Below are 13,417 nucleotides of genomic sequence, written 5' to 3'. Positions count from 1 at the left end.
CAAACTTTAAAAACAATAGCTCTAAGAGGCTGGAGCAACTGTAATATAAACTATAGATGGCTTCCAATTACTTTAGGCAACCACTGAGAAAACATCTTTTCATCGCTGCTCTAAGGAGGACAGCTTCAATCAGCAGAGCTTACCTACCGCTGGTTGTGACATCTGTTGTCTGCGGTCATGACTTCTGCTAAAAGCAATTTACTTACTGTTCTGTAACAACTTACTTGAGATTAAACACCATTCAATTCATTTGGCAGTCCTAATAACAGATGTTTTTTGCTATGCACATTTTCTATTTCTGCAAGATATTCCAAATGCAGTTTTGATTGAAGGGAGTGCATTGAAAAATGAAGGAAAATACATAGAATGAAGCCTATTTGCATGTGGAATATTTTAAATTATAACAGCTCCAAAGAAGATTTGAGCCCAAGAAATCTCTCCCTACCGTTTGTAAGATGTTCCACAATCAGAAAACAAAATTGACGATAATTAAAATTTACAGATTCAGCAACAAGCAATAGGAAATGTGTCCACCCAGCTAGTAACAAAAACTACAAGAACAGTTAGAATTTGGAAAAACAGTATTTAGCTGGACTCTGCTGGGATTTCACATAAAAATGTCTTTCTTGGGCTTCATATTAAAGGTAATGGACACATCCTACTTTTTTCACCCAGTGAATTTTCTGCATATATTTAATGCAGCAACCATATTCGAAATGATACCTCTATCTCTGAGAAATAGTCATGGATCCTTATTTGCTTCTGCTGTATTTTCTGCTGTAAAATACCGTGTATTTATTTGCAGAACTTATTTTTCTGTTTTTTAATTGGAATGGGACAACTCACCAAACCAATTCACCACAACCAATTCACTACAGCCAACTTGCAATGGGACAACTCACAGCAGGACAATTTAACATTTCACTGTTTGTCATTCCCTTTTCATTCTGTTCCTCCTTTTGTATCCTTTCTTTAATGATTCTATTCCACCATTTATTTGATATTGGTATAACTCTTGTCCTTAGCGAGTTGTCCTGCAATGAGTTGGCCTTGGCAAATTGCCCCGCAGTGAGTTGGCTGCAGTAAGATGGCTGTGGGAAGTTGGCTGTGGCAAGTTGACCATGGTGAATTGGCTGTGGCATGGTGGCCATGGAGAATTGTCACAAAAGGTGGTATTGTGATTAAGACATTAATCTTGGGACAACCAAATTGAGCCATGGAAATTCATGGGTGACAATGAGCCAGACTTTGACAAATTTGTCCACAAGAGGTTGTTCTGAAAATCAAAAGAAGAGAGATTCCCATGTAAATTCCTCTGACCTCTTGGAGAAAAAGAGAAATATTGGTTCCAGTGGTTCATGTCTGAACAATAATAATAATATCTGAAGGCAGTAGAATAGAAGAAAAAGAACTGAAGAAAATTCACAAAATACAAAGACCTGCAAATAAAAATAGAATAACTGACAAAAGAAAGCAGAGATAATATCTATAACAACAGGAACTTTACATGCAACCAGAGCACTATTTAAACACTATTGACATTGATCAGTTACCGTAAGTCAGCTTTGCTTGGAACATATCCTGTGATGATACCTTTAACACAATCAAATAACAACATCTACCTATCCTAGATCCTTGGAATAGGTAAACAGAATTGCCAAATTCAGTCTAAATACCTGGCTGACTGTGCAACAAACTGTAACAGGTTCAGAGCTATGCTGGTGATAGTATATCAGAAGACTCATCCATGTCAGACTAAGTGTATCCACCAACCTATTTAATATAATGAGAAACTGAAACAGAAACCTATACCAGATCATTGCTCAGATCAAAAAAGACCTTGTCAGATGTTTGAGTTCTTGGGCATCTGTTGACAAGTGGGCAACGGGGCTCAAGAGCTATGGCTGGGCAACCAGAGATTAGCCCATTAGAATTACTGGAAAAAATAAAAACCACAGAAAAGACAAAAGTATACTACGTTTGAAAATTGCATCTGTCATGCCCCTGGTGGAGACTGACTCTGAGGAAGAGGAGGAACAGCCAATAGGGAGTGGGAGTGTGGCTCCAGAGGTGGTGGAGGAGGCTGGGAAGGGCAGAGGCCAGCTGAGCAATCAAAGGAGGATCCAGGCCTATCTCCTGTCCATCCAAGGGCACGCAGGGAGGAGAGGATCAGGGAAAAGCGAGGTCTACTCAAGAGGAGATTACCATGATACTGCTCATGGGTTGCAGCTGTGAGCTCTGTATAAGAGTTTAGAACTGCGTGTTCACAGACGGTGGAGTCAAATTAGTGCTTTCCTTGGATGAGGTTTATCTTTGTTGGCGTTCTTCCCATGGACTCTCCCCGGTTATCAGGGGTGGGATTCAATTTTTTTTAACAACTGGTTCTGTGGGCGTGGCTTAGTTGGTGGGCATGGCTTGGTGGTCATGTGACTGGCTGGGCATGGCCAACTCAACATCACTCACATCGAGGCATGCATCTCCTCGCCTGGCTTCTCGTGACTGTGGGGATGCTGCAATAGTCGTAAGTGTGAAAAATGGTGATAAGTCACTTTTTTCAGTGCCATTGTAACTTTGAATGGTCACTCCACACAAGCAAAGTACCAGCAAAGGAGGGGGAAAAAAAACTCCAGAGAAGTTCCTGAGACAGGAAGTCCAGTCCTGCCAAGAATGTAATAAGGGTTAATGGAGAGGCAGTTTCTGTAAGCAACACCAGAATGTTTCCTTCCTGCCTTCCTTACAGGATTAGGCCAGTAATTTCTTCTAACAACTGGTTCTCCGAACTGCTTAGAATGTTAACAACCGGTTCTAGCAAATAGGTGCGAACCTGTAGAATCCCACCCCTGCTGGTTATTTTCCTGGAAGGTGTGATTAATTATTTTGGTTTGCCTTGGAACTCTCATCAATATGGTTTGTTTTTGGTTTCCTTTTGCTTCATTATCTACTTTTTGAATTTAAACTGTGACTAATAAAACAGCGAAGCTAAGTTGAAGGCATTACAAGACCTTGATTCATGTTTTAGTTTTTGTGTTATTTTTGAGACACTACGGGTCATCACGGCATCCTTATGGTCTGCTTCCATAAATCAGAACCAACAGAGTGGGGGTACCGAACATTGGAAAAGAATTTAACCAGACTCAAATATCACTGAACAATTATTAGAAGATCAAAGGAGACGTTATCATAAATAAAACATTCAGGGATGCAGAACTGGAAGAGATTCAAAAACAACATGAAAATGGAAGACCCCCCAAAACATTCTTCTGAAGCAGGGGTGTCAAACTCGATTTCATTGAAGGCTGCATCAGTGTTGTGTTTGACCTAGGGGGGGATGGGCGTGGCCAGGGTGGGCATGGCCAACCTGATATCACTCATGTCAGGGAAACCTCTGGTGGCCTGAGTGCTCTGCTAGCAAAAACGGGCACCTAAGTTCTATCTTTGTTTGTGACAGCCTCCTGCAAACCTCTGACAGTGAAAACAGAGCTTGGGAGGGCTCTATACTGCTCTCCCGAACTCTGTTTTCACTGGCAGAGGCACTGTGGGCTGGTCCTTCACTGTTTCCAGGGTGGCTCTGCAGGCCACATCTAAGCACCCTGCAGGCCAGATCCAGGTCCCGGGCCTTGAGTTTGACACCCCTGTTCTAAAGTTTCCTGCTATAGTTTCCTACTGTTGTCCCCTTTATTGGGTCTTCTTTTAATCAGATATGTTTTGCCAATTATTAACCAATAATTGACGCCTCCTTTATGTAATGCTTCTTAAGCTCTTGAGCTATAATTGGATGTAAGCTAGACTGCAGAGGTGGTATTCAGTCAGTTCTGACCAGTTCTGGAGAACCAGTAGCAGAAATTTTGAGTAGTTTGGAGAACCAGCAAATGCCACCTCTGACTGGCCCCGCCCCATCTATTCTCTGTCTCCCATTGAGTCCCAGCTGATTGACTGGGCCTTTTGTTTCCCTGCACAGGAGAATGGAGCTGGAAAGCAGGTTAGTGGGGTGGGGAGGGAATGGGATTTTGCAGTAACCTTCCCCAGGAATGGGGAGGGAATGGGGATTTTGCAGTAACCTTTCCCTGCCACGCCCACCAAGCCATACCATGCCCATCAAGCCATGCCCACAGAACCAATAATAAAAAAATTTGAATCCCACCACTACTAGACTGATATTTGAGCCTAAAGCCATGCAAATGATCACATTAGAAGCTGTCCAGTTTTTAAACCTTTCCCTCAATTTTTTGATAATTTCTGCTTTTATTATTAGGTCTTCCATTTGCTTTTTACTAAATGTATCTTCAAATTCATTTCCTGACAACAGTAGAGTGGAGGAACCCAGATCTCAAGAGGAATCTTGTTCCAGAGGGCATACCTGCATTTGGTCAATATCTGGCCAAACCAGGCTTGCTTTGCAATAAACACGGATTAAAATGCAGAATGTTTGGGATGAAAAAGGGGAAAAAAGACAAGTTTTTTGGCAGTGACAATTGAGAAATAGAGAGAAGGCGCTGAGAACATCTGGAGACCCATGAGCTGTTGAATTATGCCATGCTAGGAAGTGCTCATGAAGAGGAAACCATGCTGCCATCGCTTAACTTTGTTTCTGAAGGAGAGGAGACAGCGAGACACTTTACCCTACTCATGCGGAATCCTGTGACTTTTGTTTCAATTAAAATGCGAGACAAAACAATTCTGGGTTTTTGCTCCTACCAGTCTGTGGCCAATCCAGAATGGTTTGGCAGAACTCCCAGAATGAAAACTGGTTGTTTCAAAACAAAACTCATTTCCCGTTTCATGCAGAGACAGACACCTTCCTCCTGGGATATAAATCTGACAGACCAATTGTTGAATACCACAAATGTCTAACACTGCTCCCTAGGAAGGAATTAAAACTTCTGTTAAGGGTTTCTAACTTCTCTTTTAATTGATGGGCTTTGTCTTCATTCTGGGAGATTCTCCTTAATTCTTCTCATCGACTGTAAATCATTGCCTCTCTTTACAGAAGTTAAGGCAATATGTTATTCAATCTGATTCAGCTTTGCTTTCTAACTTGTTCTCATTTTAAGAGATCCCTGGCACGGACAAGCAGATGAATGTAAAGGCTACCACAAAAAGGATCCAGTTGGTGAATTTTATGACCCAAGGATTCCTTTTACAAGAACACAGAGCTTTCAACAGTGGATGTTCTCCAAGCACACAATGCAAGAACTATTACTTTCTGAATAAGTTCTAGTAGAAAACACTGAAATCTATCACAAACACTGAAAACGAATCTGTGTTTCATCAAAAAGAAGCTAGTGGTACAAAAGACGTTATTTCCTAAATCCACATTTTCACAAACGAAAACTTTGGATTTTGTCTATTATTAAAAAACATTTTATTTTACATGTGTATTCATGGCATTGATTTTTTTTTTTAAAAAAAAGGTTATGTGTATTCACAGCATAGATGAAAAAAAAAAAGTTTTACCTGCAAATGCATATATTGGTAAACTCAGTCTATAGTCTTATGTAAGTTGTAAAAGTGGGTATAGTAGAAAATGAAATGAGTCCTTTCATTGCACTTGTAGAAAATGCAAACACTGTATTAAGGAGCAATAGGAAATATATATTTTTTTTTGGGGGGGGAGATTATTCTTTTTTCTTTATTCCATTATTCCATGGTGGCACAGTGGTTAGAGTACAGTACTGCAGGCTACTTCTGCTGACTGCTGTCTGCCTGAAATTTGGCAGATCGAATCTCACCAGGCTCAAGGTTGACTCAGCCTTCCATCTTTCCGAGGTGGGTAAAATGAGGACCCAAAATTGTTGTGGGCAATAGGCTGACTCTGTACACTGCTTAGAGAGAGGGCTGTAAAGCATTGTAAAGCAGTATAGAAGTCTAAGTGCTATTGCTATTGCTATTACGGATATGACATATGATTCTAGATAATTTAAATGTTAAAAACAGAGCAAGAAATGTTTAGGGTCAGATTTACCCTGTGGCTTGACTAGCAGCTGAGTTAATACTTGGATGGGAGCCAAGGTTTTATTCTAAAAACAAAGCTAATTCCTTCTTCCTGAGCTAGAAATACTCAATTATAGGCTGCGTTAGAAAGTCAAAACACTTCAATATTATTTCCAATAAAATTACTTAAATGTAAACCAGGAACTGAGATCAACTTGAGGACATTTTTACATTTTTATTTAAGTATATGCAAAAAAGATACCCTTCACTGATGGAGAGACAGTAATATACTTGGAATACTTGATAATAGATGCAAACTATACAGATTTTATAAATGCAGCCTTCATAAAGCCAGGATAATTAAGCATATTTCCTACTATTTCATAGCCCTATTCATTAACTTATTTAAGCACTTTCCTTACCAATTTTAGCTCAGACAACATAAATCCATCTCATAAAAGCTTTAGCACTGAATTAAAAATGTACAATGCTATTCAACATTTAAGTCTAAAAACAGCCGCAAAACAATTCACTAATGAGAATATAGATAGGACCAACATGAGCAGAGCTCATGTCTAACCACAGAGAAGTAAATTTTAGATTTAGAAGATTAGGAAGCTCTGACTTCAAATCTCAGGTACAAGGAAGGGACACACTAACTAGTTCAGATCATGAACACCTTCAAGTAGTGGGATATCAAACAGACTTAAGGTGTATTTGTTCAGACTTGTTATGGGTACTTCAGAATCATAGAATCATAGAGCTGGAAAGAACCTCTCATCCAATTGACTGTAAGGCAGGAGAGCATTTCAGCCATCTTTCTTTAGCAACGAGTCTCATATGGCTAAGATATTAAATTAAAATGTTGGACACGAGGAGACCCAGATTCAGTATCTGCCATTAGCCACAGAAAGTCCTGGCTGACGTTAGGTTACTCAACATCTCTCAGGCCAAATATCTCAAAGTAGTATCAATGGAGGAGAAGGTGCTGTTTATGCAACCTTAATTCCAGGGAGGGAGGGATGATGGGGTATAAATATAACAAATACATAAATAACAGTTTCCCAGGAAACTAGTGAATGACTTCATATTTATTTAAGTAGAGGATATTGTGTCATAAACAGTGATGTCAGAGGTATCTGCTCCAAAAATAATTAAATGCAGCCAATGCAGAGTCCTATTCAAGAACCAAAGCTAATTCCTTCTCCCTGAGCTAGAAAAAGGCCACCTCTAAGTCCTTTAGGGGAATATGAAACACAAGAACCATCGGCCTCCATGGACAAATCATTTTAATTGCCCTTCATCTCTGCAAGGATTGCTGAGTCTCATAACCCCGAATTTTAATAGGCAACGAAAGGACTTGCATGAGCAAATTCTAGGCAGCAGAGATGTTTAACTCACCTGCTGCTTCTGCCCAGCCCAGCATGAAATGTCTCCTTTCCCCATATTTCATCCTCATTTTGAGGATACTTGGGAATGCAGTCTAGCCCTTGCGTTTAATTTTATTATGCAGAAATCATAAATAAGCATAACCAGATCACTTATAGACCCAAACAACTGAACTGGCAGAACTTGTTAAACTCCATTAAGGTTAACCATGTGTTTATTTTGTGTTTTATTGTTTTACATATATTCAGCACGTTTAACTGATTCGATGAACAACAGTCTACCTATAGCATAAATATAGAAAATGGCTCTTAATTCAATAATTGGGATAAATGTGTTGTTTAAATACAGCTGCAGACTAATACTTTAAGCTCATAATAACCTTTTTGTCACATAGACACCGACAGCTCCAGACTTGATTCTGAGTAGACAAACATAAGAATGGCTTTTATTTAATTGCTTGCTTGCTTGCTTTATTTGTTTTAAGATTTTGCTCCCTAAATAAACAAAATAACTTTTTTTAAATAAATGCAACTTGCTTTTATTCAGAACACACATTTTACATATTCTGAATATTTATATATTTAATGCTGGCTGTTTGGAGATATTCTGATTGTTTTCCAAACCTTAAATATTGCATAAATGGAATGAGCTTCATGAAGCTTGCAGAAATAGCTGTTTCTTCCATGCAGTCTTTTATCTATAGATGTTTCCAACTCAGAAAACATTTTAAAGACAAAGAAGGAGCTGAATCTATCTTCTTGTAGATCTTTATGGATCTTAAAGGAGCAGAAGGAGAAATTTTTCAGGACCCATCTAAATTTCATCTAATCTAAATAACCTTTGATACAAATAAGATATATACAGAAAGAGCACCATCATCCAGTGAGGTCACAGCTGAGGGATACCACAAAAGTTATCATGTCTAAAAGGTTATTCTAAGGAGTGGTGATTTTTTTAAAGACCTTTCTCTGAACCTTCTGAAAAATTCTCAGCCTAGATCAACTCCCACAATGTAGGGCTTTAAAGGTGATAACCAGCACATTGAATTGCATCCAGAAGGAAACTGGAAGGCAGTGAAGCTTACACAACAGGAGTGTATCATGGGCAAATCATGGGCAAACCTAGAGGTGCCCAACATTGTAGATGCTGCTGTATTTTGGACAAGTTGTAACTTCTTGGGTGGTCTTGTGGGTACATGTAGTAATAATTGAATTGAATTGAATTGAATTCTTTATTGTCATTGTACGTAATATACACAGTATACATACAACGAAATTCACATAACACCCAGGGACCAGACTCAACATGCACACACATATGACAATCCCCAAACACACCCCCACCCACCAAAATTCCCTGCCCCCTAAAAACACACAAGCATCCACACAACAGACCAAGTAATATTGTCCAACAGCTCACTGATGGTGGTCCTTAAGTTCATTGTTAAGTGCAATTATAGCTCTGGGATAAACACTGTTCAGAAAACATGTGGTCCAAGTTTTAATTGTTCTGTATCTTCTGCCAGAAGGCAAGAGTTCATAAAGATTGTGAGCAGGATGGGAAGAGTCTCTGAGAATGTTGTGCAACTTCCTCAAACAGTGAGATGTGGAGATGTCATCCAGGGCTGGTAGCTGGAGCTAATACTGCATGGGACAAGTGATTAAAGCATGAATGACCATGAGCAAGGCCTTAACTTGTAGCCATGTGCAATTCTGTTCTCTGCATCTATGTAAAAATAAAAAAGCGAGAAAGGGAGGGAGGGAGGGAATTTTTTTTCCCCTATTCTATTTTTACTGAATATGCTGATTGCTTTGAAAAATTGACTTGTACCGGGGTGGGATTCTACCAGTTTGGACCAGTTCTGGAAAACCCTTTGTTCCAATTATCAGCTGACTCTGAACCTCTGTGTCAAACTCATGGGCCTGCCCACCCGTCTGCTCTTTCCTGTCCTTTATTTCTTTTGTTTAGAGCACAGCTGATTTGCATGACAGAGCAGTTTATCACACCTCAGCTGTTTTATTCACAGAGGTCAGTGGGGGTATTCTACTGGTTTGGCCCAGTTCTGCCGAACCAGTAGCAGCGATGAGCAGCGGAGACCAAACTGGTTCTCTCCACCGCTCTGCTGTTGGGCCCACCCACCTACCTGGGCTCCCATACTCACCTTTGTCCTCTGAATTTGAAGCGCAGCTGCTTTGCGTGGCACAGAAGAGTGTCGCGCGCAGCTGCTGAAGTGACCGGGATTGTGCAGGCTTGCAGGAGGTGAGTTAGAACGTCTCTGCACCTTCACAGACGTCTCTGCACCTGCGCAAAGTGCATGTTTGGTGTGCATGCGCATACAAAGTGTGTGCACGGGCAAAGCGCGCCCACCAAGCCACGCCCACTGAACCGGTGGTAAAAATATTTGAATCCCACCACTGACAGAGGCTGCAGTTGAAAGTAAGTATGGGCTTTTAAAAATGCGGAGCACGCGTTTGGCGTGAATTACCAAACCGGTTGTTATACTGGTGGAATCCCACCCCTGACTTGTACCACATCTAAACTGCACAAATATGGATGACCTTTAAGTGGCAGAAACGGGCTGGAGGTTCCTTAGAAAATCAGAATTACAATGGGCTTATGATATGCAGAGTTGGGAACGGAGCACCTGTTTCCTGAACAATATACAAGCACTTGATTGGACATTGGCAGATACCTGGTGTGGGGGGAGGGTGGTGGCTGGGAGAGGGGGAGAAGGAGCTTTCATTTGTGTTGTTTGTATGGGAAAACCTCCGATTCAGTTTACGCTACTTCTGTAGCCATTTAAGCTTCAGTAAAGTATAGAATTGCCAAAACAAATGGCCAGGAGACTTCCTTTGCTAGATGACTGAATGAAACGGTTGACAGTTGAGAAATAGCTACTTTGCTCTTTGTCAGGCACATCAAACCTGACAAACTGTAAATCCGCCCAGACTCACTTGGAGTGGCTGCACATCCATGCAGTCTACCAGAAAAGTTGTAACAAGAAACTGTTTAAAACTAAACATTTGCAAATATAAACATGGGAGTTATTGGGAGAAAGAGGGTAGCGGAAAAAGAAGAGAAGGCAGCAATCCTGAATGTAGAATTCCAAATTAAATTCAGTACAAATAGCAATAGCACTTAGACTTACATACCATTTCACAGTGCTTTTAGATTTGGTTTAGATTCAGTCTATGGCACCCAACAATGTGGGTCCTCATTTTACCCACCTTGGAAGGATGGAAGGCTGAATCAACCTTGAGCCCGATGAGATTCGATCTGCCAAATTGCAGGCAGCCAGCAGCCAGCAGAAGTAGCCTGCAGGACAGCATTCTAACCATTGCACCACTGTGACTCTTCTAAATCTAAGTGACTACCCTCTTGCTTAAAATCATGGATTGCAGAGTATATTCAGAATTCATTGCAGAACTCCAAATGTTACCAAAAAAAAAAGGCCATCAACTTTTTCCTCCTCACTCCCTCCCCCCTCCCCCCATTCGATGGAGAAAGAGAGGAAGAAGTCAACATCAAGCAGGAAAATCTGGGAGATGAAGTCCCCATATATCTTAATGCTGATGAGACTGAGAAAGGAAGAATTTCTCATATCTAGTCAGGTGAAAGAAATTTTATGGATGCTCTCAATAAACCATTTTGACAGAGGCAGATGACCACTTGGGGAATTGGAGCTGATGAGAGAGGACATAAAACAAGAATTGGTCAGTGGAGTAAAAGATGAACGGACTCAAAAGCAGATTTGATTAGTTATTAACCCCTTATGTCAGAAATCATAGGGATTGCTGAGTGGAATTATTTTCACATTCCCTTCAGTTTGACTGATTATTTATTCCATTCTGGATCCTTGTGCATTTCTTATTCTTGTTTTGTTCGATATTTTAATTTTAATAGCTTTTTAATCTGAGTACATGTAAGATACAATGGTGTTTCCCCTTTAAAAATTATGTCTGTATTGTTCTTAATGTTCTTTGTTTTACATTTTTGTTTTCATAGTTTCATCCTGTTCTGTCCCTTCATTATGAACACATATTGTTTCTTGATATTCAGGGCTGTTTTAGATGTATTGGGGTTTGTTTTATACATTGTAAAAATGTCATTTCAATTTTTTTCCCTGTCTCCTGACTAAAGAGGCATTCTTTAAATATGTATTGGGATGTTTTGTACAGTAAAGCATCCCTTTTTTTTTTCATCACAATTTTCCCCCCTTATCTTCCAGCATTTGGGTGGGATTTCTTCAACTCTTTGTGTGTTCAACACGCCCCTTGGAAATTAAAATGTTAAGCTGCTTAATTTGTGTTTGTCAGGCTGTTTTTAAAGACAGTGGAGGTGAATGAGAAGCAGATGGCAGCCTTACTTACAAAAGATGCCAAGTTTTACTTGTTCCTGCTGAGCTTTTGAAGAGGAGAGCAATGGGAGGAATTTCCTTCACAATTAAGCATCATTCAAAATTATTCCCTCTCCATGACCAACCCCACTTGTTCGAAGGATGTGTAAGGGAATTATTCTTATTGCTGGCTTCTTGATTAATGATCTCATTCTTTTTTGGTAAACAAGCCTGATTGGCTAGATGAGTTTTGATTATAGAGTGTTAAGCAAAAATGCCTGCTGAGCCAAATACAAAAAACATGGACCCAACTAGCCTAAAGAAGAACTAATGTGTAAATATAGATCTTACTTCTGCACTGCAGGTCTTTCAGGCCCAGTTAGAATTATCAGTGGGTAGTCAGAAGATTAGATGGATAATTTCAATAATCTCATTTTAAGGAAATAGCTGCAAGACATGTAAAGAACAATCTCCAGTCACTGTTGCTTTATTAAATAAACAGTCTCTCCCTTTGTGGGAAATCTGAAGAGACCAGTACTTAGGTATATTTTTCTAGATTTTTTAATCAATAGAATATTAATATTACTGGAGGTAACCCTCAACTTATAACAGTTTGTTTAGTGACCATTCAAAGTTACAATGGCCCTGAAAAAAATGACTTATGGCCATTTTTCACACTTACGTCCGTTGCAGCATCTCCATGATCATGTGATCAAAATTCAGATGCTTGACAACCGGTTCATATTTATGACCATTGCTGTGTCCCAAGGTCACGTGATGATCCCCTTTTTCGACCTTCTGGCAAGTAAAGTCAAAGGGGAAGTCAGATTCACTTAACAACCGGGTTACTAACCAATTGCAGTGATTCACTTAACAACTGTGGCAAGAAAGATCGTAAAATGGAAGCAAAAGTCACTCAACAAACTTCACCACAGAAATTTTGGGCTCAATTGTGGCGGTAAGTCAAGAACTACTTGTATATAAACTCTAACGTGTCCAATTGGAACACAGACACATTTTGTGAGAGTTGGAAAATCAACATTTCAAAAAAGGGGTGAGACCACACCTACAATATTTTATCCAGCTCTAAATGCTGCATTTTTTTTTAAAGACATTTACAGATTAGAGTGTTTGGAGAGGAGAGCAAGCAATAAATTAAGGTACTGGGGAAAAAAATATTATAAAGAACATCTGGATTGTTGAACCCTCTTTGGAAGAGCTTTATAGCTCCCACTGCCTTAAGAAAGTTTAAAACATTCTCAAAGATCCATCTCATCCTGGAAACCCCTTTTTAAAAAACTATTACCATCTGGCAGATGGTACAGAATAATAAAAACAAGGACAAATAGTCTGAAAAACAGCTTCTATCCCAGGGCAGTAGCTCTGTTGAATTCTGCTGTATAGTGCAGTGTTGGTGTGGTGTCAGGGGTTTTCGGTTCAATGTGTGGAGGGTGAAGGATGTGTGTTTGTGTTTCGTTTCATGGTCATGATGTGCACTGAAGATGGTGTTTGATTTCGTTGTATGAGGTGCAATGACAATAAAGTAAACTAAACCTGGACAAGTAATGAATTGTGGGAAAATACTATAATTCTCTTTATCTAAAGGTTGTCATATAAAAGATGGAGCAGAATTGTTCAGAACTGTTCCAGAAGATAGGGAGTTGGATTTTGATTGGAGATGAGGAAAAATTTCAAAAGAGCTATTTAACAATGTTATAGATTTCCTCAAGTTGTGTTGGATTCATCTTCTTTGGACATATT

The sequence above is a fragment of the Notechis scutatus genome, chromosome 5, assembly GCF_049901735.1.
Source record: "Notechis scutatus isolate UNSWTSFEM ecotype Mainland chromosome 5, rNotScu1.2, whole genome shotgun sequence".
NCBI lineage: Eukaryota > Metazoa > Chordata > Lepidosauria > Squamata > Elapidae > Notechis > Notechis scutatus.
Note: the sequence above shows the minus strand (reverse complement) of the source record.